At 40.0% G+C, this 26,992-nt stretch overlaps 1 protein-coding gene and 1 pseudogene across 1 annotated transcript in view; both read right to left on the bottom strand.

The window, feature by feature from the left end:
- Nucleotides 1-26,992, bottom strand: part of LOC149151130 (myosin-binding protein 7-like) — a 45,132-nt gene that overhangs the window by 17,146 nt on the left and 994 nt on the right. The gene's annotated exons all lie outside the window — the stretch shown is intronic.
- Nucleotides 364-26,977, bottom strand: LOC149151131 (uncharacterized; annotated as a pseudogene).

Raw genomic sequence — 26,992 nt, 5'->3', positions numbered from 1 at the left:
ATTCTGAACCCTCTGTTCTATCCAATGGCAACACTAAACTCCACGCAGCCTTCAGTACACCTCGAACAGGGATTTTGTTGCCTCAAGCCCAGATTTTGGGTCCCTGTAGTTCTGTTGCCAAATACCTTCAGAAATGCATTCATTGTTCTTCTCCAATGAGGCCTTTTGATGGCTCCTTCAGCTCCTATCCACCGCTCAATTTTTGTTGCCAACTTCAATGATGGTGTTTGGACGGTTCTGACACTTGGTAAGGCGTCACCTAATAGCACGAGTCTTCTTGGGACGAAGATCAAGAGGCAAGTACTTCTTTTTCTTCTCTTAATGCAAATCGTTAGTTCTGAGAAATCACAGTCAAAACTTGAACTATTGATAGCCTAACGACATCTTAGAGAGCTTGTGGAACAGCATCCAAATTTCATTACTCTGTTCTTGAATTTGAATGGAGAATTGTATTGTGCCATGTTGAACAGGGACAGCTACTTCCCTTCTCGTTCTACAATTCTTTGTTGGGATCTGGAAATGGCGTCCTCCCATGGGGTCCCTATGAGGCTCGCTTGCAGCTTCGCTGCCTCCTCTCAGATGTTGGAATCAGTCACAAATCCTCTGAACCTTCTCACAGCAGCATACACAGCGTCCCATTTCCTGGCCTATAATGCCAAGCTTTTTTTTTTTTACTTCCGATGGATTTTTCTGGAATTTTTCTGGCATGTAGAAACTGCCGACAAAGGAAGACTTGCAGAAGGGGCCTCTCGACGGAAAGATTTTTGTCAACACCAGGGTCGTCATTGGCACCTTGGCTTGTTCCGCATTCTGCCCTTGAATGTAATCAAACAGACTCAGGAATCCAATCCCGATAGCTTCTACGAAGGAAATGTTTTTGATGGGAGGAACTGTGGATAGATATATATGGATTCCCAAGTTAATACTGCAGACTTGGTGTGTGAGCACTCCGGAAGAGCAAGGGGGACACTCATTTGGCAATGTAGATCATTAGGATCCAAGCATCATTTCTTTCGACATTGCAGTCATTAGGATCATGAATTCAGGGTTCATGCTTCCATTATAAACTAATATTATATGCACATAGATAAATTTACCACGCACAAAGAATAACATATGAATGGTGATATGTGAAAGATCAACCAACGCTAATGACCCAACTTTATCTTCAACTCCTTGCATAGGCATCAGAAGAGACTTCAACACATATTCGTTGCAACTTTTCCATGTCAGGCCAACCTTCAACAAGAATCATCCAAGGGACATCGCAAAGAAGAGAGCATGGCTTTCAAAACATGCTTCATTCACCGATGTGGAATTCAATACAGCGCAAAATTGTTTTGTATTCCCATTTACCTACAAATCTGGGATACACTAGTATGGTCAAAACTTAATGGAGAGGTATTGTCAGACCCGCGTTATGGAAAGGATTGTCAGACCTGCGTTATATCAAAAAACATAAAAACGTCTATATTAAAGTGGCGCAGTTGCTTCAACGCAGAGCTCAGGAGCAGAATTTCAGGGAATTAACTGCAGACTACAGAGTTTTTGTAAAGGAAACGCTTCTGACAAGGAGCAAAAATGGCAAAACTGACATGCACAGAGAGGCCACAAAGCCTGTGGCTCAAATATGAGCAGGGCAAGAAATCGCCTGCTCTGATACCATATCAAACATATACATGGCAGACACATAGGATGAATGATAAGCATGAGAGTATATCTATTATTGACATGATATACATTTATAATACATAGGAGTGACCCTTGGATTCATATTCCAAGTGGTCTCTTGGACTCCCTTTGGTTGTTCAACTTCCACACCAACCCTTAGAGGATTAGGTGTCCAACAGGGAGTCTGCCCTGGAAGAGCTACAAATCTTCACTGAAATTCCTAAAGACAGGACCTCCATGTTTCATACATGGTATCTAGATTACAATTTAAATCTAACAAGGAAAAATGCCCTTAAAATAGTTGTCATCGCCCTCCCAAAATACATCTGTTGAAGAATCTGGATAGCAAGAAACAAAGTCATTTCAACAATACACTGTTCTCGACTCCTCTCCTTGTTGCAAAAGCAAAAGCTCTCTTGTTTGATGCCCTATCTTCAGTCGGAATTCCAGATAATTGGTAGGAGAACCTTAGTACAAGGGAGCTCAAATGGTTTCAAGGGCTCAAGCCTGGAACCATCACTAGCATAGGAAGATTTAGACCAAAGAGCCTTCCCAGCTAGGAGTTAAGATTAAGCCAAGCTAGTTTAGAGAAATGGGAAGGACTTATGGGAAGCTTCATTCTTTACTTCGATAGGGCTTCTAAGGAATAACCTGGCCCATCTGGAGCAGAAGGCCAAATAAAAATCCTGCAGGAAGACTTTTTTTGACATTTGCTTAGGATCTGGGACATTTCACCAATAATGGTGCAAAAGCCTTAGCTCTATGGAAGGGATTGCAACTGCTCATTAGAAATGGCATTAGGGAAGCCATCATTATTGGAGACTCAAATTGGGCAATTCAACATTTCAACAAAGGTTCAATGGATGAAAATCTCAGTGAGTTATGGAAAGGAATAGTGACTTACAAAAACCTGTTCACAAGAATAAAGGGATTCCATGTTCTAAGGGACAAAAAATCAAGCAGCCGACCAAAAGGAAAATGAAGGCGCATTGTTAAGTCGGGGTATCATCCAAATCAACGATCAAGTATGCAGCAAACATTCTCCATAATGGCTTTCAGGTACAACTCCACCAAACATCTTCAAAGCTTGCATCTTCTAGCAATAACAATAAACATCCATTGCTATCAATATACAGAGTTATATATGGCCAGTACCCATACTTCCCAGTGTCAAAATCCCCCTCTAAATTGTCATCAACCCTCCTTAGTGACCATTAAAATCTTTGCAATCTCAGATCACACAATTGCAATCACAAGAAATTTTATTCCGATAATTATGGGAACGAGTAGCGAGGATGTAACATCCATTTCAAGAAAGATTGTGGATGATGCATATCAAGTTGATGATGGCATGACTGATCAATGGCTTATCAAAGAGTCAAATGTCAATACAAAAGGTTTCGTGATCGTAATCTATTTACAAAAGAGCCAGAGGATGATTCACTAACTGGTGGCACCATCAGGCTCCTTGCTTCAGAGGCAGAAGACCATTGTTGGGATGTCTTGCTTGGCAATGACTCTTTGATAGTTCACAACAAAATTGGGACAGTAACAATGCAAGATCGGATTTGTGCTATATCATTGCCCCCTTTTGTGGCAGTGCTGCCTTACGAGCTCCCAATGACATGGGGCACCCATTCTCTCCCTCAATGCTCACCAAGAGACACAGATCCTCCATCAACATCTCACGGCCAAGTAAGCTCCACACCATTAATTTTAGTTAACAATGGTATGTTCTATGCTTAGCACAATTACTCCAATATCCTTTAGCCGGCCAAAGACAATTTCCAGTTTAGTATTCCAATAGCAATCACATTAACCATTAATCACGTCGATAATCATTAATCACATTGAAAATAATTGTAGATAGAACATGAAATAACAAAATGCAGACGACAAGCCAAGACGAGAGAACACCAGATTTGGTGGATGCCATGGAAAGAACCGAATGTGGGGAAAACCCTTTGATCAATTCTTTTTATTATTATATCAAATGTTCAGCAGAGAGGGAGAGTAAAAAAAGTCAAAATTGACTTGCCAAATCAAAGTCAAAACAACCTTGTCAAATCTCCAGCCAAATCCAACCCTAACCAAAAAGTTAACGCTAGTCAAAGTAGCAGCAAAATGTCCTTAAAGCAACTCGGTCATACCCAGTCAAACTCAGCTTGAACAGGAGGTCAAAGTCAACCCAAAACAGTCATAAAATCTACAATCAAACTTGGTCAACCCTATGATCAAACAGGCCTGTGGTCAATGCAGGTCAAACAACCCAGAAAATCTCAATTTTTGTGCCAATCAATGCTGCCTAGTCAAACGAAGTCAAATCCTCCAAAATCACAATCAAACTTGGTCAAACAGTTGTTGGTCAACGTTGGTCAAACTTCAGTCAACTTCTGAAATTTTCGACTCTGTACTTCTGTCTGAAATTCATCCTCCTTGCCACACATGTGAGTGAGAAGATATGCCCCATAGCTATACGAACCAATGAGAGAAGGAGAGAGAAGAATGTGTGAGTGAATGTGGTAGGAAATGAGGTTGGAGGTCACTTATATTTATACAAGTCATTAAGGGTGAAGTGACATGTCTCTTGGGCTTCACAAGCCTACATAATGAAGTGGCCAACCTTGATAATTTATACAAGTGTGGGCATAAATTCAAAAACACATTTTTGCTTGTCCAAATTTGATGATCTTTAGATCAATTTTGGTCCTCTCGAAAAGAGGAATTCAATGCAATCATCATCTCCATCAAATGAGTTGTCTAAAGTGGAATTTGGCCCTAGTTGCCAATTTTAACACTCCCTCTCAACTAGGGAGAATTCCACCTACCAATCCATCTATCATCATCGATCATCATGCCATCTTATCGTCATGTACCATCTCTATATCTCATGTCTATTTTGTTGAACACTAATATAGATAATGAAGAAGAATCGATCGAGAGTGAGTCACAAGACCTTACCACTCTCCATTGACAAAAGTTAGTCCAGAGGTAGAACCTCAATTAGACTTGATCCCAGATCAAGTTGTTGAACACCATGCATCCTAGACATAGGGAGTACGGCAATACACGATGCATCCATCTATAGTGCTATGGTCCCTATCCACTTTTCCCAACTCATTGGCCAGATGAGAGGTACTTCCCATGAGTCCCGGGCTACATGGGTAGGATGTATATTGGGGCATCAACAGGAGAAGCTAAACCACCCATCCTGCTCATATGCCATAGGAGAAGGTGAACCACTCATCGTATGCATATATCAATCGTAGGGGAAGGTGAACCAGTCACCCTACACATATGTCAACCATCTAGGTGTATCACAAGGGAAGGTGAACCACTCACCCTGTACACAGCGCACCGATAGGGGAAGGTGAACGACTCACCCTATGGTCGCTCATAGTTCCAAGGAGTACCCCAAGAGCTCTCAGAGCTCAATGTCCAACTCAAGCAAGACCCTCATGGGAGGGTCTTTCCATGACTCCAAGTTTATCTCGAAAGGCTACGAATTTGACCTTCCCTAAGGGCTTCGTGAGGATGTCTGCGACCTGCTCATCAATCCTAATGTGTTGGAGCCTTATTGGTCCCGCTGGACCATATCCCGGATAAAGTGGTACCTGATATCAATGTGCTTGGAGCGTTCATGGAACACGGGATTCTATGAAAGGCGAATCCCACTCTGGTTGTCGCAGAAGATCATGTTGGTATTTAGCATGTGCTCAAATAGCTCACTAAAGAGCTTCCTAGCTGCAATGTATTCGGCCTCAACAATGCTTAAAGCAACCAATTCCTGCTTCCTACTCATCTAAGAAATTAAAGAATACCCCAATGAGAAGCAACATCCATACGTGCTTTTTCGATCCACCACACTACCAGCCCAATCAGCATCAGTATATCCATGTAGCCACAAATTCCCAACAGTGTATCTTAGTCCATAGTTGATTGTGCTACGGAGATATCTCAAGAGAGTCTTACCAACAATCCAATTTATACTCAACATATTCACAGCGAAGCATATGTCCGGATGGGAGTTTACTAAGAACATTAGGGCCCCCACAAGTTGTCTATATTCAGAAGGGTTTGCCAACTCATGCACAGCAGCAGTTCCACATAGCCTCTTGAAGTTGAGTTCCATCGAAGTAGACACAAACTTGCAATCCACCATCCCACATCTCTCGAGCAGCTTCACAATGTATTTTCCTTGAGAAAGGAAAATCTCGCCAAGATTTTGCCAGACCTCCAGGCCTAGAAAGCAGTGCATCAGACCTAGGTCCTTCATCTCAGACTCAGAAGCCAACTCCCTCTCGCATTGATAAATGAGAGGGTCTGCACCTGTCAAAAAGAGATCATCTACATAAAGGACCACTTTTCAACCTTGAAGTATAGGTTAGGATCAGCATCGCTCCTTGTAAATCACGGCTTCATAAGATAGCTATCAATCCTCTCATACCAAGCCCTACGGGCTTGCTTCAACCCATAGAGGGATTTCTTCAACCTGCATACATGTGTCCTTCGATCTTGTACTTCGAACCCCTGAGGTTGTTCCAAGTAGACTTCCTCCTTAAGCGAGCCATGCAAGAAAGCAGTCTTAATGTCCATTTGATGTAGGCTCCATCCTTGAGAGGCAGCAAGAGCAATAATAGATCAGATAGTGGTATGTCGCGCAACTGGTGAAAATATCTCGTCATAGTCCACTCCTTCCTTTTAAGAGGAGCCTCGAGCAATGAACCTAACCTTATATTTTTCAACACTCCCATTAGCTCCATGTTTAATTTTGTAAATCCATTTTGAGGTGACTACGGACTTGTCCTTGGGTCTAGGCACCACTTCCCAGACATCATTCTTCATGATAGATTCATATTCCTCATTCATCGCATCCTTCCAGACTTGGTGCTTTACGGCTTCTTCGAACGTACATGGCTCAGTTTGAACAATAGTACTCATAGCAGCTAAGTACCCTTGATACCTGTTCGACTTCTTACTTTCACGAAATGTCCCTCTTGGAGCAGTATATTTTTCTACATCTTCGAGATTATCTTTGAGCCATAGATGTCTTTTCCTTGAGGTAGAGGGATCACCTGGAGGTGGATCAATAGGATCTATCGAACCATCAACATCGGGCATAGGCTCATCTGTCGAAGGTTCATGCTGTTTTTTCGTAGCATCATCATTGTCTTTCCTTGGAATGGGGAGATCTTTGGCTTTCCCAAGGGTGGTATATTCATCGAAGGTGACATCATGGCTTACTTCCACATCTCTTTGACTAGTCACATAGATTCTATATGCCTTTAAATTTTCACTTTAGCCCACAAATATACCGTTCTTCCCAGATGCTTTCAACTTGTTTCTTTTCTCTTTAGGCACATGAAAATACACAAGACAACCAAATATTCTAAAATGAGAGACATCAGGTTTCTTACCAATGAAAACTTCCTCGGGTGTCTTGAAATCCAATGCTTGATGCGGGCTCCTATTTTGAACATATACAGCAGTGTTCGCAGCTTCTCCCCATAAGAACTTCTGAAGACCTTGATCATGGAACATGGCACGGGTGGCTTCCATGATTGTTCGATTCTTCCTTTCAGCAACTCCATTTTGCTCAATAGTGTATGGGACAGTTGTCTCCCTCTTAATGCCAGCCTCTCTGCAAAAGTAATTGAATTCATTTGATTCATATTCGGTTCCATTGTCAGTCCTCAATATCTTGATTTTCTTCCCTGTTTGATTTTCCACCAATGCTTTGAAAGAACGAAACCATTTGAACACTTCATCCTTCTTCTTCAAGAAATAGATCCATGTTTTGTGTGAAAAGTCATCCACAAAGATTGCATAGTATAAGTATCCTCCCAATGATGTTACGGGCAACATACCAGATAGTTTAGAATGGACCAATTGAAGAATATCAATAGTTTGGCTTTCACTAGAAGGGAATGGTCCCCTTGTAAGTTTCCTAGTTGCACAACACTAACAAACTCCTTCACGATTCATGTTGAACTCGAGCATACTTGTGACCATCTTCCTTACCCCCAGGTAAGGCTTTGTAATGAAGGTGAGCAAATCTCCAGTGCCATAATTCAGATTAAAGAGAAGTATTGCAAGTCAAAGCTCCCAAAGGACTTCCTCCAACTTCATAGAGACCATCAACCCTAAATCCAAGTGTAAATGCATCTTTAGGGATTTTTTGCCAAATAAGTACCTTTCCATCAATGAATGCTACCTTGAAGCCTTTATCTTCCATCGCAGAAATAGACACCAAGTTCTTCTTCAAATCGAGCACATACAACACTTCTTGTAGATGAATGGTTTGACCTTGATTCAAGTGAAGAGTGACAGTACCCATCCCTTTCCCGGGGTAGGTGGCATTATCTCAAAGTATGATTTCCAAATTAGTCTTCTTTTCAATCCAATTTGACAGGACCTCCTTGTACCCCAGTGAAGTGCCTTGAGGCTCCACTATCAATCAACCAATGATCCAAAGTATCTAGAGTAGAGGCAGTAGATAGAGTAGAAATAAGATAAAACTCCTTTTGTTTTTCTACAACATTACTTTCCTCATACCTGAAATTTCTCGTCCTTTCGGAAGGTCGACCATTTCCATATCGAGTAGCGGGAGCATTCCTCTTTCCTTTATTGTTGAACCTGTTGTTTCTTTGATTTCCATTGTCTTTGAAATTGTTGTTGTTGTTGTCATCATCCCTTGGAGAATCCTTCTTGTGAGGACACTCTCTAGCATAGTGGTCGAACCTGTTACAATTGTAGCACCTTCCTTTTCTTCCTTCTTTGAACCCTTGCTTGAACCCTTGACCCTGTGTCCTTGGACCAACATTACTTTTCCTCTTTGCATGAGCGGAGAAAGCTATAGGTTCATTCCCATATGAGGGCTTGTCTCTCTCCATCGTCCTCGTCTACTCTTAAGTGCATCTAGCCAATAATTCATCGAAACTTGGAATCTTGTCATTGTTGACAATCGTGGTGTTAAACACATCCCATGCTCTTGAAAGACCGCCAAGTGCAATGAGAGTGAGCTCCCTGTCAGCGATAACTTTTCCAATAGATAGTAGGTCATTCTTGATTTGTGTTATTCTCATAAAGTAGGATTGGATAGACTCTCCTTTATCCATCTTGATGTCCTTCAACTTGTTATTGAGAAAGAGGATTTGATTTGCATTGTTTACTTTGAACATCCCAACCAGATTATCATACATCTCCTTAGATGTTCCCAAATGAGAAATACAAGCAACCAAATGCTTTTGAATGCAGTCTATGATAATTCTCTTAGCTTTGACCTCACCTTTCTTATACTTTGTTTTCGTAGCAACAAGTGCATTTGAAGGAGGCTCCACCACTCTTCCTTGCACATAGTCCATGGCATCATGCTCTTCCAAAGTCAAGTCCAAAGTCATCTTCCATGCATGATAGTCAGATTTGTCCTTGAGCTTATCCTCAGATTTGAAGTAAGATGTAGTAGCCATTGAGGCTAGTCCAATAATTTTGTCTAACAAATCTCCCTTAGTGATTGCTTTTCTCTCTCTTGCTTGGGCTTTGTCTTCACATGTGCTCTGATACCATGTTAATTTTAGTTAACAACAGTATGCTCTATGCTTAGCACAATTACTTCAATGTCCTTTATCAGTCTAATGACAATTTCCAATTTAGTATTCCAATAGCAGCCACATTAACCATTAATCACATTGACAGTCATTGTAGATAGAACATGAAATAACAGGAGGTCAAAGTTAGCCAAAACAGTCATAAAATTTGTGATCAAACTTGGTCAACCTAGAGCCAATCCTGCAATCAAACAAACCTGCAGTCAATGCAGGTCAAATAGCCCAGAAAATCTTGGTTTCTATGCCAATCAATGCGGCCTCGTCAAATAAAGTCAAATCCTCCAAAATCGCAGTCAAATTTAGTCAAACAGTCCTTGGTCAATGTTGGTCAAACTTCAGTCAACTTTTGAAATTTTTCGGCCCTGTACTTTTGTCTGAAATCCGTCCTCCTTGCCACACATGTGAGTAAGAAGATATTCCCAATAGTTGTACAAACCAATGAGAGAAGGAGAAAGAAGAATGTATGAGTGAATGAGGTGCCAAATGAGGTTGGAAGTCACTTATATTTATACAAGTCGTTGAGGGTGAAATGACATGTCTCTTGGGCTTCATGAGCCTACATGATGATGTGGTTGACCTTGATCATTTACAATGTGTGGGCATAAATTCAAAAACACATTTTTGCTTGTCCAAATTTGATGATCTTTAGATCAATTTTGGTCCTCTTGAAAAAAGGAATTCAATGCAATCATCATCTCCATCAAATGAGTTGTCTAAAGTGGAGTTTGGCCCTAGTTGCACAAAAATGGGACAATAACAATGCAAGATCGGAATTGTGCTATGCCATTGCCCCCTTCTGTGGCAATGCTACCTCGCGAGCTCCCAATGACATGGAGCAGTGAGCACCAATTCTCTCCCTCAATGCTCACCAAGAAACACAGATCCTCCATCAACATCTGACATCAAAGGAAGCTCCACACAGTCCAAGCAGTCTAGGAAAAGATGGGCTTCAAAGAAGAAGGTAGAAAGGACCAAACAGGTAAAGATAGGTTCAAGGACTTCCCTGCAAAATTTCTCAGGAAAGATTCAGATGTCACTATGTTAATTTTAGTTATGTTCTATGCTTAAGAGCAATTTACTTCAATTTTCTTGTTAGCCCAATATCAATGTCCAATTTAGCAATCACGTTAGCATGATAGTAAAAAGCAGATAAAACATAAACATAAACAGTAGAAGACAAGCCAAGACAAGAGGACACAAGATGTGGCACCAGCCAAGGACAAACCCCACTGTGGGGAAACCCTTGATCAATTCTTCTTATATTCTTCAATAGTTCAGCAGGGAGAGAGAGAGATTGTACAAATATATAAAACTGATATTTATGACAGCAGTAGTAAGGCCTTGACCAGAGAAGACAATGTTGGTCAAACATGGCAGAATTCTACCTCTAGGTAGCTTGATCAAACCTAGGCAACTTTGGCTTGCAACTGTAAATACAATCAGCCCAAACACTACTCATAAATCTGATTTCATTCTGCAGTAGATAGCTGATCTGATTTGGGCACTTGCAGCAGCCCTAAGCTTCCTTGACTGTATAGATTCTGGTTAGGGCACTTGAATAAGTCCTCCCTATGAAACTGTGGCACATCCTTGACTGCCCTTAGCAGCCCTTGCTATGGTGCTATGGCCTGCGGCCTAGCACATAGCAACCCCTGTAGCAAACGTATCCCAGATAGTGTCCATTCATCATTAACGCAGCAGCATTTAGCCTATAGAAATGTCAACACTTGAACTTGCTGCAATGCTGCAATTCTGGGACTGGTTAGGGTACTAACCACAGTCCCTAACAGCCCATCAAACTGGCCCAGAATTGCTCCTAATGGCTGCGGTTGTCCTCCAATGGGATGCTGCCCTCCACGCTGCCCCTTTGGGGCAGTTTCAAGCCCAACGCTTTTACTTATCTCCCTAACACAGCTGCTGCACCCAAACAGTCCCAAACAGCAGTGTTGTCTTCTTCATAAACTCGGCCTAGCTAACAGCATTTGCTAGCACCCAAACACATTCATATTTAGCCCTGTCTTCAACGATTACTAACCTTGTGACTGCGGCTTCCAAACACACCTAAACCATGCCCTAGAACAGCATTATTTACCACGCTGTCACAGAGATTTCCACGTTGCTCTTTCTATGCTCCTTCACGTTGTCATAGAGCTCCTTCTTGCTGCGGCTAGGGCTCTTCTTGTTGCGGCTAGGTTTCTCCTTGTCTTGCTGCGGCTAGGGCTTCACAAACTGCAGCTAGGGCTTCATTGACTGCGGCTAGGGCTTTATTATGACAGCGGCTAGGTGACAGCAGCTAGGTCTCTCTTTGAGCTGCGTATTAGGCCTCCTTTGCTGCGTCTTAGGCCTCTCTCTAGACTGCGTATAAGGCCTCCTTGCTACGAATTAGGCCTCTCTTAACTGTAGTTTAGGGCCTCCTTTAGATAGCGGATTAGGGCTTCTTTAGACCTGCGGCTAGGGCTAGATCTCCTTTCAAGGACTGCGGCTAGATCTCCCACTTGACCTCTCTTGCCACCAAACCCAAACGAGTGGAGAGAGATCATGAGAGATGTGTGTAACAAATGACTTGAGGCCTCCTCTATTTAAATGCAACGTTGAGGTTGAGCTGGGGGTTATTTGCTTGCTGGCCGACCTTGACAAATTGTCAAATAATATAAATAAATTCATATCTCCATAAATACATGTCGGAATCAGATGATCTTTAGATCAATCCTACACCTCTCGAAGAGAGGAATCCAAGAAAAATATCAGCTGCCATAAATAAGGTGACCCACATGGAGTTTGGCCCTAGTTGCCAATTTTAACATACTAGCTACCAGAAAATCACTTCAGTGATCTCCTCTGCTATAATGTGATGTCCTGTTTATTTATTTTTCTGGGTGGACCATTTTGTGCCATTTTCACTTGCAGGCCTTCGAGATTGCATAGATTTCAGGTAGCATTCACTATAGCATCTCTGCATCATCTTTGAATTTTTCTTGTAAGAGGCTGAGATCTCTGGCTCTTCTAAGCAATGTAATTTTCAGCTCTCTGGCACCCTGCCAGATCCTTATCTAATATAAAAATACCCATTTCTGTTAAAGAAAAAAATTTCCAAGTAGTCTTCCTTCAAAATGTATAGCTCGGTATATTTTGGGTAGCAGGTGTGGGATTTATTTTTAGTAAATCATTAAATTAAATCTGTAAGGGATTTGGGCACGTTAACAAATACTTTTGCTGAAGTTTACACTTTTACTCTGTTGTAAGACTTAAATTTTACCTTAAACACAGGCATTCAAATTCTAGGTGTAACTCCAAAAACATCATTATACATTTGATTTTAAACATTTTTCCATTAAATTTACTCCTAACCTCGAGATTATAAAAATCATTTAAGTTGGCAAAAGCATTCTAAAAGTTAAGTCTATAATGTTTTGAGAGAATACACTATCAAGCAAACATATGTGCCAACCAAGCCATGTTTCTGAAAATGGAAGATATCACTCTGAATTAGTCATTAATCCATCCCTTAATTACCAATGCAAGACATGGCAGGTTTTATAATGTTTCGAGATAATCCACTGTCCAAAGTAGACACATGTGCCAACCAAGCTATCTCTCAGTTATCAGTGCAAGACACGGCAAATTTTATTACTATGTGACAATCAAGTTATCCCTCAGTTATCAATGCAAGACATGGCATGTTTTATTATTATAGTGTTTTGAAAGAATACACAGTCCAAGCGGATATATGTGCCAACCAAGCTATGCTTCTAAAAATAGGGGATATCGTTGTCAATGGCAACCTGCCTTAGTCATCAACTGATCACTTAGTGAGCAATGCCAAACATGGCATGTAAAGCTCATTAATAAACCACATGGAAACGTACCCAGCAAAACCATCAATCAGTCACTCGGATATGGGTAAGGGACCACCTACTTTTGCCTGCATGAACTTGCCTACAGGACTTCTTCCTTGGGAACACTGGGATAATGGCATGGATGGATAGCTATTTGCGGTTGACATGAAGGTGCATTGGCCTCTTCATCGGACAGGCGAACTCTGATTTCCTATTTAAACTTTAGACCTAATAGTTCGGTCTCCTTGTTTAAAGCACAGGTAAGTTGGTTCATCCTCCTTATCAGTTACTCTTCTGAATTCACCATGTCTGGTGCAACAATTTGGAGAACAGAGGTTTTCTTTTGGGCCATCACCTCTGTTGGGATTATTCTGGTTTTAAGCCTCTTGCTTAAGTTATAGAGAGTCCGCTCATCCTTCTGGGCTCTCTGATATTAGTGTTTGGTTCGTGTTTCGGCTGCATAAAGACTATTTGGTTTCTTCGTACTATATCTTTTTCTTCTCAGAGAAAGTGTGCCCTCTTTGGTTCTTCAAAGGGCAAGGTTTTGTTCTCCTTTGTTTACCAGCATCATCGCTTCTAGATTTTGTGTCTTTTGTTCTCAATTTTATTCCAAACTATACATTCGCCTCAAATTTCTTTTGCAAAAGGGTAGGTCATAGCTACAGAAGCTTCAATTTTCAGTTTGGCATTGCACAGTTTTGGAAAGATAATGGATTACAGAGAATTGCAGGAGATTCTGAGGGCACTGAGTCATGACAAAGCCATTCAGGAAAATAAATGTCTATGTATTAATATGGCAGCTATAAGAAAAATTCAAAAATCCAGAACTGGATAATCTGATAGCCTCTTAAATTGCTTTAGTGATCGGAACCTTGGTCCAATTCAAATACCAATTCTGTGTTCTACAAGCAGACTGTACTATGTTCCCCACTATGGGCATTATGGGACTCTAATGTAAGATGAAACTGTTCACCAACACCCAAAAACAGAAGAAATTGACAAAGTGGATCAAGACTCAGCCACTGCAGCTCATGATGAGGCAGCCAGCCGACAAGTTTTTTGCTAGTTTTGTATGTTTTATAAAGTAGCTGGTTATCCAGCTCAATACTGTAAAATCTATACCTGCAGGATCTTTTAGGAGCAGGCTGCATTTTTCCTCTTGTGGCTGTAGTTAGAGGATAAAAGATAGTTCTTTTTAAAATTTTGTTTAAGTCTGCTAAAAAAAGACTTTAACAGACCTTATTGCTGTGAGGTTTGCTGCAGCTTTCAAATATCCTCTAATTATGGTTTTAAAAAAAGAGACAGATTTTACTGTATTATTTCTGTGAACTTTGCTGCAGCGTTTTGCTTAATACAAATATCCTCTAATTATATAGTTAAAATATAAAATAAAAACAAATATCCTCTCATTTTTTTAAAAATAAATATTAAATATCGCATATTCTAATATCCTTTTAAAAGCCACCAAACGTATATTAACATGGAAATAAATTCACATGATGACATCAAGGCTACTTTTTGTCGCACCGCTAATAATGTTCAATTAGAAACCAAGATAACATATATTTGAACGGTAACAGGGGCCTCTCTCATTCTATTGTCCGATGATTGCATGTGTGTATCACACATGTTATTTAATATGTGTGTGCACACAGACACGTGATAATACCATATAAATATAACATGCGAACTATCAGAGGGCTGGAGTATCATGGGGAAGCAAATCTTTTGCCAGATCAAGGATCAAATTTGAAGCACCTGGAGACTTTCAAAATCCTTTTTACTCATGATAGAATGCAGTAAGTCTTTTTCTTTCAAATGAAAATATAAAGTAAAACATTCTGTTGAAAAATAAGTCAAATAAGTCAATTTATCTGTTTGTTTATTTAAGTCAATTTAATGAAAAAACATCACTATTACTGGTATAGACAATTTATATCCTCAACAATTCTCGCGTTGAAGGAAAATCCCACATTTCAAATTTGATCCTTCTCTCAGCAATTTTCAAAATGAAAGTAGAATACTATTGTGATGACTCAGTAATAATGAGGAAATAGACCAGCTATCTCTCAAGTGCATTGATAGCCCTCACTTTGTTTGTGTAATGACCCATTTACCAGTATAAACGAAATGTGAATTATTAGCATGCAGATGATGCATGCATATGATAGCTACACATGCATGCGTCGCCTACACTGCACTAGTAGTCATATTAAATTATAAAGACATTTTAAGCATAGGATAAATGATGTAATTGTTGAAGATATTAAATAAATATCTAACTCACAAAAAAATAACATACTGGAATATGTATTTTAGTATGTGTCGTTATCATAATAAGTAACCATAGAACATTATCCAAAGGTTCTAAATTTAAATTACTAAAGTTTTAAAAAGAGTTATATTGTTATAAAAGAAGTAACTTTATACTAAAGGTTAAACATTAAAAGGTATAATAAAATATTAAATAAATATTAATAACAAAAGCACTACATAAGTGATGAGTGTCAATAGGGCGGAGGACGCGGGAGCGAAGCGAGAGCGACCAGGGTTTCAGGTTACGGAGGAAATTTTCCCCATGGATGGGCGCAGAGGAGGGAGCTCCACTCCCTCCTACAAGGAGGCGGTGGCCAACAAGAGCAAGATACCTCCAGATAAAGGCAGAGGTAATGCTGAGGAAGGAAGGAGAAACAGGGAAGAGGAAACAGAAGGTTCCAAATCGAAGGAGAATGATGGCACAAAAGACAAGGAGGAAAATGACAAAAATCAAAAGGGACCGTGTAAACCCAAGGCTGAAATCACTCCTAGAGTAGTATTAAATAATCCAACACTGCAGGCGCATAGGGAGCACATGCAGACTTATGCAATCATATGCAAATTCATGGGGTTATGGCCCACTGAAAAAGCTTTACAAACTTGGATCAGATACCACTGGAAGCCCAAAGGGAGCATTGATCTTCATCTGGGGTCCAAGGGTTTCTTCACTATGGTGTTCACCAACATTGAGGATAAAGACAGAGTGTTTGAAGGTGGGCCCTACTTCTATGCAACAGCAGGGCTCTATATGAGGCCATGGATGATGAATTTCGTTCCAAACAGGGAAACTTTTACTTCAGTCCCGGTTTGGGTAAGACTCTATTCTCTACCTCTTGATTATTGGCAAACAGAATTGCTAGCTGCCATAGGCAATAAATTAGGAAGGTTTGTCAAAGCTTCCAAAGCCACAAGGAGGGGAAAATATACCTCCTTTGCAAGGATCTGTGTGGAGATGGATCTATCTGGAGCTCTTCCGGATGAAGTCATCTTGGAGGTTTTTGATGAGGAATGGGTGCAGACAGTAGACTACGAGCATATTCCATTTAGATGTCGTAGATGCCATGAACACGGGCACCTTCTAAGAGACTGCCCTCTCAGTAAAGCAGAAAACAAAAGCAAAACTAACACAATGAAAGACACAGACAGCTTTCACAAAGTAGTTCATAAAGGAAAAAGTGGCAAAAAAGGGCCAAAGCAACACCAAGCAGGAGGACAAAAGGCTAGTCAGAATCAGTTCCAAGTTCTCGAAGAGGATGAAGAAATAGCAATAGAAGATCAAGTAATGAAGGAAGGTTATGAGAAGAGGGAGAAGGAAGAAGATAATGATCAGACACAAGAAAATGAAAAACAGAAAGGAAACATGATGAGTGATTCAGAACTAGAAATGGATCAGGAAATGAACCAGAGTGAGATGGAAACGGAGGACAATGAGCTACAGGAGATTCTTGACAGAGAAAACCTAGATCTAGAAGGGTTCTTGAATCAGGGAACTACGGGCAGGGTAGAATCACTACCACAAGAAGAGATCAATAGAATATAGCAGTTATTCCTATGGAAAACTCAGGAAAAGGGTTTGGAGGAAGTAAACAACATTGAAAGATAGAGTAATGAAGGAGTGAAAGCAGTAAAAACAACTCCGGGGCTAGCACCGAGAAATCTAGGAAAAAAAAGAGGCAGGAAAAAGCAGAACGAGCTACTGATGGAATGTGGAAAGCTCATGGTAGACTCAGGTAAGATGAAAGATCTAACCAGTTACTCCTTTACCAATCTTTAATTATGAAGTTCACAACTTGGAATATTAGAGGTCTAGGCAGCAAGAGAATGTAACAAAATGAAGCAAGTAGCTCCGAATATAATTTTTGTCCAAGAAACGAAATGCTCTATTCAAAAGTTTAGGCAAATCCATAGTAAATGGCTCAACAGATTTGAGTTTCTAGAAGTTAAAGCTGAAAACACAACAGGGGGTATCCTCATTCTCTGGAATCCCCAAAAGATTGGAATAATTGATGCGGAGGCATCAAGGAATTATCTATCAGTGGTCATACAGCCTGTAGGAGACAGGGACACTTATCTAGTCACGAATGTTTATGGTCTTTATAGACTCCTTGGTGGATCTCCGGGTCAGGCATGTAGGATTACCCACTGTTGATAATATCGGCGATATATCGCCGAATATCAGAAATATCGCAATATTTTCGGCGAGCCGATATATCGCCCCGAAAATATCGCGATATTTTCGGGACCCGAAAATATCGCGCGATTTCCGAAATATCGGCGATATTTTCGAAAATATCGCGCGACGATCTAAAATATCGCCGGGCGTGTTTTTCCGCGGCTAAAAAAAACGAAAATTGGTTTTTTTTTCTTCATTTCTGTTTCTGAGTGTTGGAGAAGAAAGGGAAAGAGTTTTGCGGTGCTTGTCAAGGAGGGTTTGAAGATCAAACGACGATTATCACCACCAATTAAGATTTTTTTGTGGATCAAAGATTGAAGAATAGTGAGACAAACTTCATTTCTTCCATTAGCAGGTATGTTCTTAAAAACCCCTATGTTAATGATTTTTTCATAGATTTAGGGTTATGCTTGCTTGCCTCTTTGCCTACCAACATTTTGTTTCTTTGTTTTTTTTCCATTTGCTATGATTTTCATGCCCATGAACCAATGCAAGGGTTTTCTCCATATTTGGACAGCAAGCTTCATTTTTTTTTTCAACTTTCTTATGCACCCTCTTATTGCCATTTTTCATTCACATTGCAAAATGCAAATAATGTAGTAATTTTTTTTGAATGAGGTTGTTATTACTTATTATTTTTTCATTTTGTGTTGGGGGGTTTAATGCCAATTTTTTGTTTTTTTTGTGCCCTAGGTTTGAATTAGTTCACTACAAATGTCAAATATGCCAAAAGCCTTGGACCCATTTTGGGAGTATGGGGAGGCTGTTGGTGGGGCAAATCAGGCATATATATCATGCAATTTGTGTGGGACCAAGATGTCAGGAGGGATTACACGATTGAAATACCATCTGGCTAAACTCTCTGCATATGATGCAGATGTGATGCCTTGTATGGTTTCTAGTGCAGAGGTTATACAAAAAGCTCGTGAAGCAATCGCTGAACAAGACAGAAAGAAAGCTGCTAGGGAAAGGCCAATGGTCTCAGATAGATAGCTGCTAGTTTTATTTGTTTTGCAACTTTTGCTACATATAAGTTTATAACTCATGATGATGAAATACTTTTAAAGTTTTATATATGTGATGTTGTTTTGTTTGAGTCCTTGATTGGACAATTATCACTATCAGGGATCAGCAGGATATGTGATGTTATTTTGTTTGAGTCCTTGATTGGACAATTATCAATTTATCACTATCAGGGATCAGTAGGATATGTGATGTTATTTTGTTTGAGTCCTTGATTGGACAATTATCAGGGATCAGCAGGATTTGGTATCGCCTTTGAAGTTTGATGTATCATTTCTATTTGACATCATATATATCAATGCCTTCTTCATATTTATGTGCCAATGTGTTTAGTTCATGTTGTTATTGCTTTATATGTTTAGAAATCTGAAAAAAATGAATATATTATGCATTTTTTATGCTTGCCGACATTTTCACCGATATTGCCGATAAGATATTTTCCGGACCCTCGCCGATATTTTCCCGATACCGATATTATCAACACTGGGATTACCTTGGGTCATAGGAGGAGACTTCAATATGATCAGATCTCTCTCGGAGAAAAAAGGGGGTACAAGAGCTCTAAATAAATATTCCTCAGCCTTCCAAAACTTTTCAGAAAACATGAAGCTTGTTGACATTGAGACAAACAATGGCCTCTGCACATGGAATAATAAAAGAGGAGGGGATTCCTAGGTAGCCTCCAAGTTAGATAGATTCATGATCTCTGAGGATCTCATGCTTTTAGACAAGGAAATAATTGCAGGAATTCTCCCTTTTGGAGGCTCAGATCACTGGCCGGTTCAAATGGAGATCAAGGGCATAGGCACCCCAAGAAATCGACCTTTCAGATTTGAAAATATTTGGCTTTCACACCCAAATTTCATCAGCAACATTGAAAAATGGTGGGCAGAAGATTTGCAGATTCAGGGATCAACAATGTTCCTGCTACACAAAAGATTAAAGCACATCAAGATGAAGCTAAAAGCTTGGAACAAGAATGAATTTGGAAATATTTTTGCAGGTAAGGAATCTGTTGAAAATAAAATTCTGGAGCTCAACCAAGCTTTGATCAAGGAAGGATTTGATAAGAACAAAAATGATCAAGTAGAGAAATATCATCAAGAATGGGAAAAGTTGTGCAAACAAGAGGAAATTTTTTGGGAACAAAAATCAAGAGTTCAATGGCTAAAGGAAGGAGAGCGCAATACCAAATTTTTCCATAGATCCACCATTGCTAATAGGACTCACAACAGGATCTCTTCGATCAAGGACAAGGACGGGCAAATCCATCAATCCCATGAGGAAATAGAAGCAGTGTTAGTTAAACACTTCCGAGGTATTGCCCAGGAAAACATTTTAGTAAGGGAACCTTTCATCAAGGACTTCACTAAACACATCCCTAAGTTGGTATCCAGAGAGGACAACTGTAATCTCAACAGACCTGTAACTGAAAAGGAGGTCAGTGAGGTTCTCAAGGAAATGCAAAATGGCAAGGCCCCAGGTCCGGATGGATTCAATGTGGATTTCTTCAAAGTTTGTTGGAACATTGTCAAAAAGGATATTGTAAGGGTAGTGGAAGATTCCAGGCTGAACAGAACTATTTTGAAAGCTCTCAATACCTCCTTCATCGCCCTAATTCCAAAACAGGATAATGCTCAAACGCCAGAGAGGTATAGGCCCATTGCCTTATGCAATGTAGTTTACAAGATAATTTCCAAGGTAGTGGCCAACAAACTCAAACCTTTGCTGCTTATGCTTATTTCAAGGGAACAATCTGAGTACGTGGAAGGCAGACAAATACTAGATAACATCATTCAAGCTCACAAGGTGGTTCACTCGTTAACTAGTAAAAGGAAAGCGGGTATGATAATGCAATTGGACATAGCCAAAGCATATGATAAAGTGAACTGGACATATATCAAGAAAGTGCTTACTGCGTTTGGTTTTGATCATAATTGGATCAGATGGGTCATGGCCCTAGTGACTTCCTCCAGCTTTTCAATTTTAGTTAATGGCTCTCCCTCTGAAATTTTTCTTCCTTCTAGAGGACTCAGACAGGGTGATCCGCTCTCTCCTTTTCTTTTCATCCTCATGATGGAAGGGCTGGGGCGGTCCATTAAGCATGCTAAAGTAACGAGCAAAATTCAAGGACTACAACTTTCGGAGAATGGTCAAGTTTTGACCCATCAACAATTTGTAGATGATACCATGTTATAGGGAATTCCCACAGTCAAGGAAGTGCTTGCATACAAACAAATTTTGAATGACTTTGCTATGGCAACAGGTATGGAGGTCAATCTTTCCAAATCAAAATTTTTTTCTTTAACACCCACATTGCCATCCAGAGAAATGTCTCCAGAATTCTTGGCTTTCAAAGAGAATCCCTCCCCTCTAGGTATTTGGGGGTTCCTCTAACGGATAAACCTTTGCATAAGAGAGTTTGGGAACCGTTAATCAACAAGATGCAAGATAAGGTCAGAAAATGGACAATCAGGTCTTTAAATCTGGCTAGTAGACTAGTTCTTACAAAGGCTGTGCTCCAAGCTATCCCAGTCTTTATGCTATCAGCTCTCCCTGCTCCAAAAGGAGTCTTACAGCAATTTAGAAATATCCAAAGAGATTTTCTTTGGGGCAAGGAGGAAACTAGGAAAAAATGGGCTTTAGTTTCTTGGGAAAAGATCTGTAAACCTAAGAACCAAGGAGGCCTAGGATTGGATGATCTAGAGATTCTCAGTAAGGTTCTTGGGGCCAAACTTTGGTGGCGGTGGGTTAAGGATCCTAAGGCTCAATGGGCAAGCATCTGGAAGGAAAAATATGCCAGCTCCTGGCATTCTTCTGAGCTAATAAGAATGTCTGGAAACATGAAGGGCTCTCCCATATGGAACAAGGCCTGGGAGAACAGAGGGGTGGTTCAAAAAAACAGTTTCTGGGAAATCAGAGATGGAGATCAAGCACTATTCTGGGAGGATAAATGGCAACAAGAACCAACACTTTTGAAAGAGGAATTTTTGGGCCTCAAGCATGAGACAGACAACCAAGGATTAGTAAAGGTAAAGGACTTTTGGGAACATGCTCACAATACAGAAAAATGGAGAACATGGAAAAAAATAGATGGCAGAGAGGATAGAACCCTCAACAGTAGAGCAGAGACCCTAAAGAGGATGTTGGATCAGAGGATGATTTTAGTCACTGAAGGGCAGGATCAACTAAGATGGGGTAACAACAAAGAGGGCAACTTTAATATTAAGGAAGCAAAAGGTATTCTCCTTGGGCTGGAATCCCAAGCTCCGGTCAGAATCTGGCAGAAGCTATGGAGGAACAAAGGCTGGATGAAGATCAAACTCTTTATGTGGCTGGTTCACCATAGGAAAATCTTAACCTGGGACAATATTAGAAAGAGGGGTATGCTGGGACCCTCTAGATGCCAGCTCTGTGAAGCACAAGAGGAGACAATGGAACATCTTCTCAATAGCTGCATTTTCACCTCAAGGTTATGGGATTTTTTTGCCACCATCTTCAATCAGTCCGATAGAGACAGAGATAGTATCACTAACACCCTAAACAATTGGAGGAATAATTTTTCGGATTATGAAGTTCTTAACTCTGCCTGGGCTCTCTTGCCAAGTTTCATAATATGGAATGTGTGGAAAGAAAGAAACAAAAGAATTTTCAAAGAAGAGAAGAATTCCTCTCTCCGCCTGTTGGAGCAGATCTTGAAACAGCTAAAAGAGACAGTTGGCACAACAGTTAGGGATCTCCCCAAAAATCCTCCCTCAGAAACAGAGTTGAGAATACTTAGGCAGTTAGACATGCAGGGGCTCATTCCACAAGGTCTAGACAGGAAAATAATCATGAGGGAATCGGTTAAAGAATTCTGGAATCCCCCCCGGAAGGTTTTTTGAAGTATAACATCGATGGAGCTTCAAAAGATAACCCGGGAATGGCAGGCTTTGGAGGAGTTCTATGGGATGAAACCGGAAGCATCATCTCCCTCTTCCATTGTCATTTAGGAAAAGCCACCAACAACATGGCGGAACTAATGGCATTGGAGCAATGCTTAGAATTTCTGAAACAGGACAACTGCCAAAATGTGATAATAGAAGCTGATTCAGAGTTAGTCATCAACGCGGCCAAGAAAATTAGTCATGGAATAGGGCCAGAAAAAGTAACAAAACACTGGAGGTTAATAAGGGTGCTCCATAAAATACAGGTTCATCTTCAGGGACTACGCACACTTAGATTCATCCATGTGTGTAGAAAGGCCAACAAATTGGCGGACATTCTAGCCAACCAAGGTGTCACCTATAAGGATAGCAGAATTTCGATGAGTTGGCTTGTAATGCCGCAAAGCAACCTAAAAGAACTTTGCCATAACCAGGCGGAAGAGGATAAAAAAGTGTATCAGAACAAAACTAAGGAAGCCAATACGCAATGAGCAAATTTCTGCAGGATTCACAATTTTGGTTAGACAGGTCTACGGAGGATTGCTCGCCAGGGGCGGCCTCAGCAACTATGGTTATCACAACGCTGAAAATCCCCGGAGGCGGGCGTTGGGTTTTCACAGTCAGGAGAAAGGTTGAGAACAATAACCATTGGCCCTGTTCTAGCAGCAACACTTCCCATTTTTCCCAGTGTTGGGAGACAAAACCACTTCTCAAGTGGTTTTGGTGCGATCGCACCGCTTTCAAGCCGAAGGTGGTTTCGAAATCTTGGCAGCGATACCTTACAACGCTTGACATGTGGATAAGGGCCGGGTCTGAAAACCACCCTCATCGCACAATAAACTTCGATGATTTCAGGCATGCGTTTTTCAGCTCCGCCGTCCGATTTTTGCAAGTCCGATCAACGATCAGGATTGTGCGAGTGGTTCGGTGGGGTCGGGGGTTAAACATCTTGCTTCTTTATGAAGCGATATGTATCTCCAACGTAGGGTTTAAAAAGAAAAATGGACGGCAACGATTAAGAGGCAGATTAAGGGATTGCTGGCGCGGGTATTTGTGGGGAGGGTTCATGTGCCCTGCGACTCCCGTAGCTTGTTTTTGTCGGTACTCAAAAGTGTTTGGCGGGCACTTTTTGGGGTTGGAGGGCTTAGATTCTATAGGACATCTTCCTATTTTGCCTTAAACCACACAATTTGGTGGAAATGCGTATATATTGTAAATTATGTTTGATTTAATGAAAAAGAAGGCACGACTCTTGCTTTAGCAAAAAAAAAAAGATGAGTGTCAATATAAAACATGACTACCTCTTTAATTCACGGTAAGGAGCCACGTAATAAGACAGGGGGCACACAACCAAGGCAATGAAAGATGAATAAGCGGTGGTTCTAAGAAATAAAAGGAGAAGAGAGTAGCACTGAAAGGGGATCTTTTGCTGCTTGGGAGCACAGTAATATTAAGGGGAGGAAGGAGAACAATTTTAACACAGAGGTACAGGCAAGCAGGAGTCCTGATTGTATTGGAGTTTTTGGGCACGGGGGATCAGATTGCTTCAATTGGAAAGCATTCTGAGACTGAGTACATAGGTTGTATCCAATTCGGCAGGGAGGTTTTGGCCGTTTTGGTAACGCAACCGGAACGAGATTTGCAGCAGCGCAAACAGGTTGGTATTCATTAGATAAATTGTTTAAATTCTGTATTTAAATTACATATTCTGATATTTATGAACAAATTATTGTTAAACCCTCTTAAGTTTCAAATTTAGGGCTCCTACAGTTTGACCAGCAACCTAATGTGAACATGATGGTAGGCTACGGTAGAATATAGCCAGCAAAACCCACTAATATATCTTATATACATAATACTAATATAACAAATAAAAAAGAACCAAAGCAAGAGTCTGGAGGACGCAAAGAATGAACCTAGTGCTGGTATGCTTAAAAAGAGACATTCCTATTAGCACCTACTAAAATATGGCCCTTGATAGTGAGAAAAAGGACTACTGTGAAACTCAAATTGTAAAACGGTTGCCAACACCACCGCCTTGTTTCACTAGTTTAGTTGATGGAACTTTAATCCATCAAAAAGGTTTCATTCTCACTATGGTCAGTCCAACCCAAATGGCGTGAATCACAGAGGGATGAAGCCAGGACCTGGCACCCAAGTTGAAAAATGGCTGTGCAAACTGGCACCCAGGTTGAAGAAAGGCTGTGCTTTGCAGTACAATTCATAGTTTTAAAAATCAGAACCAGGCTTTGAATAAGTCGGCCATTTAACTGAAACTGAAATTGGAACCGATTAAACCAGATCAAACTGAATTCAATAAACCGGATTTGAAAAAAATATATAAAATAATTAATTTTTGATTGAGAAAAAAATAATATATATATATGAATAAGATTCAAACCAGTAGAGTCAAAACATGCAAAATTTACTCATCTATATACACCATGTAAAGATAAATAAAATGGCACCAAGTGCAATACATATCAACAACAAAATATATAATCAACGAGGCTATAAATGGCCTCTAGAGTCCAAAAACCATGCTACAAGCTACTTGGCCACTAGTCTATTACAAATCACTAATTAACATCATCTGGCACAAAGTCTTCAGACTCGTTGAATTCCTCAACCTTATAATATGGTAGAAAGAGCTTAACACGCCTAACCAATTATTTTGGCTTGTGTGGACGGTACATTTTTGTTGAGGCCATGGTAGAGGAGTTCAACAATCAATACTACCAACATCAAAAGATGATAGAATTCGATGAAATTGTTGCAATCCTACCAATCCTAAAATCCTGAAAACTGTTAAGTCTGCTGAATCTTTGAGTGGGATATGAAATTCTAGTTTCTCCATATGAAGTTCGATAAGGTCGATATCAATGTCAAACATCCTGAAACAATTAATGGTAATGTTAAAAATTTAAGTAAAATTTGACATTTCGTTTATCTTTCCTTTTTAATAAATATAAAAAGAATTTTTTAATTTGACATTATCTTTATTTTTCCTTTCGTTTATCTTTCCTTTTTAATAAATATAAAAAGAATTTTTTAATTTGACATTTCCTTTATCTTTCCTTTTTAATAAATATAAAAATAATTTTTTACTTTAAGAATTTAACATTACCATTGATTGCCAACATTGCTAGGATTGAGTTAGGTTTTTGGTTGATTTTATGGCCGAGCAGAGCTGTTTTGGGAAGGAAACAGCCCTCCTCCAAAACCACTTCAGAAAATCATTGTGAATCCCATGAACTGCCATGTGGTTTGAGTAAGCTAATCAACTGGTTAGCATCAAAACCTGCCGATTAGTATCAAACCTGCCATATAAGAAACCAGCCCTCTGATCCCATTACCTGGCCAGTTATGTTCGAAGCCTGATCTGATCGGCCAGTTCGACCGATTCCAGTTCTTACTGGCCGGTTTTTAAAACTATGCAACCCTTAACCTTGGGGAAGTGCTTCTTGCAGCTCTTCTAACAATAAAAATAGAATCAGGAATTGTAAAATGGCTAGTTGAGAGAGAAAGAAGCTAGACTACAACGCTTAGGACTTCATTTGAATATTCCTATGACTTTTCCTGATTCATCCTAGTTATAGACTGTCTCTCAATACTGTTGATTTTTGAACTTGTCTGAAGATCAGTGAATAGTAGACTCTCCCTCTCTCAGTACTGTTTATTTTTAAACTTGTCTGGGAATTATTTCAGAGAATGTTAGAATCCTTATTGACACTGTACTGTAAATCTACAAAAAGAAAAGTATTTGAGGGGCCCACGCTGCCTGAGAAGCACTCCTCTTTATTGACACTGTACTGTAAAATCTACACAAGAAGAGTATCTGAGGGGCCCACGCTGCCTGAGAAGCACTCCTCAATGTGACAGTAAAATCAGAAATCAACACTCTTATGAGTCGTTGGTGGGGAGACCATTTCAATGCGCAACTCTCTGTACTGGTAGTAAATGACTTAATGTTGGGAATCTAGTTATTCCCAAGTTTATTGCACATAGTGTTATATTTAAAAACAATAATTTTCATTCTTATACCCATCGTTACCATAATCTCCAATTCGCAGGTGATTTTCTGATTTTCTCATAAGCGGAAAATTTCTTAAATCCAATGTTACCATAATCTTCTATTAATAGATGATTCACCATAAGTGGGAAATTTAAATTGCTAATTTAAACTGCCAGGAAATTTTCTGTCAATTTAATTTCAATTTTTTTTCCTTTTTTCAAATTAATATAATTCTTCTCCATAGTCTTAGTTATATGAGAAATCAGAAGTGCGGTTCAAATCCCACACATCAAAATTCAAACCCTCTGAAAACATATTTTCTGTTTCATAGGCTGTCATAGACAGTCCCACCTGTCCAAACGGGCATCTAATGAGGCAAGGTGCAAGCCTTGGGTGAATTGGAAACCCATGGCTTCTCAACCAAA

This window comes from Pinus tabuliformis, chromosome 9, assembly GCF_031772625.1.
Source record: "Pinus tabuliformis cultivar Carrire ecotype Pingquan chromosome 9, CPIR1, whole genome shotgun sequence".
Taxonomy (NCBI): domain Eukaryota; kingdom Viridiplantae; phylum Streptophyta; class Pinopsida; order Pinales; family Pinaceae; genus Pinus; species Pinus tabuliformis.
The sequence above is the reverse complement of the archived record's forward strand: the minus strand, read 5'-3'. Positions and strand labels throughout refer to the sequence as shown.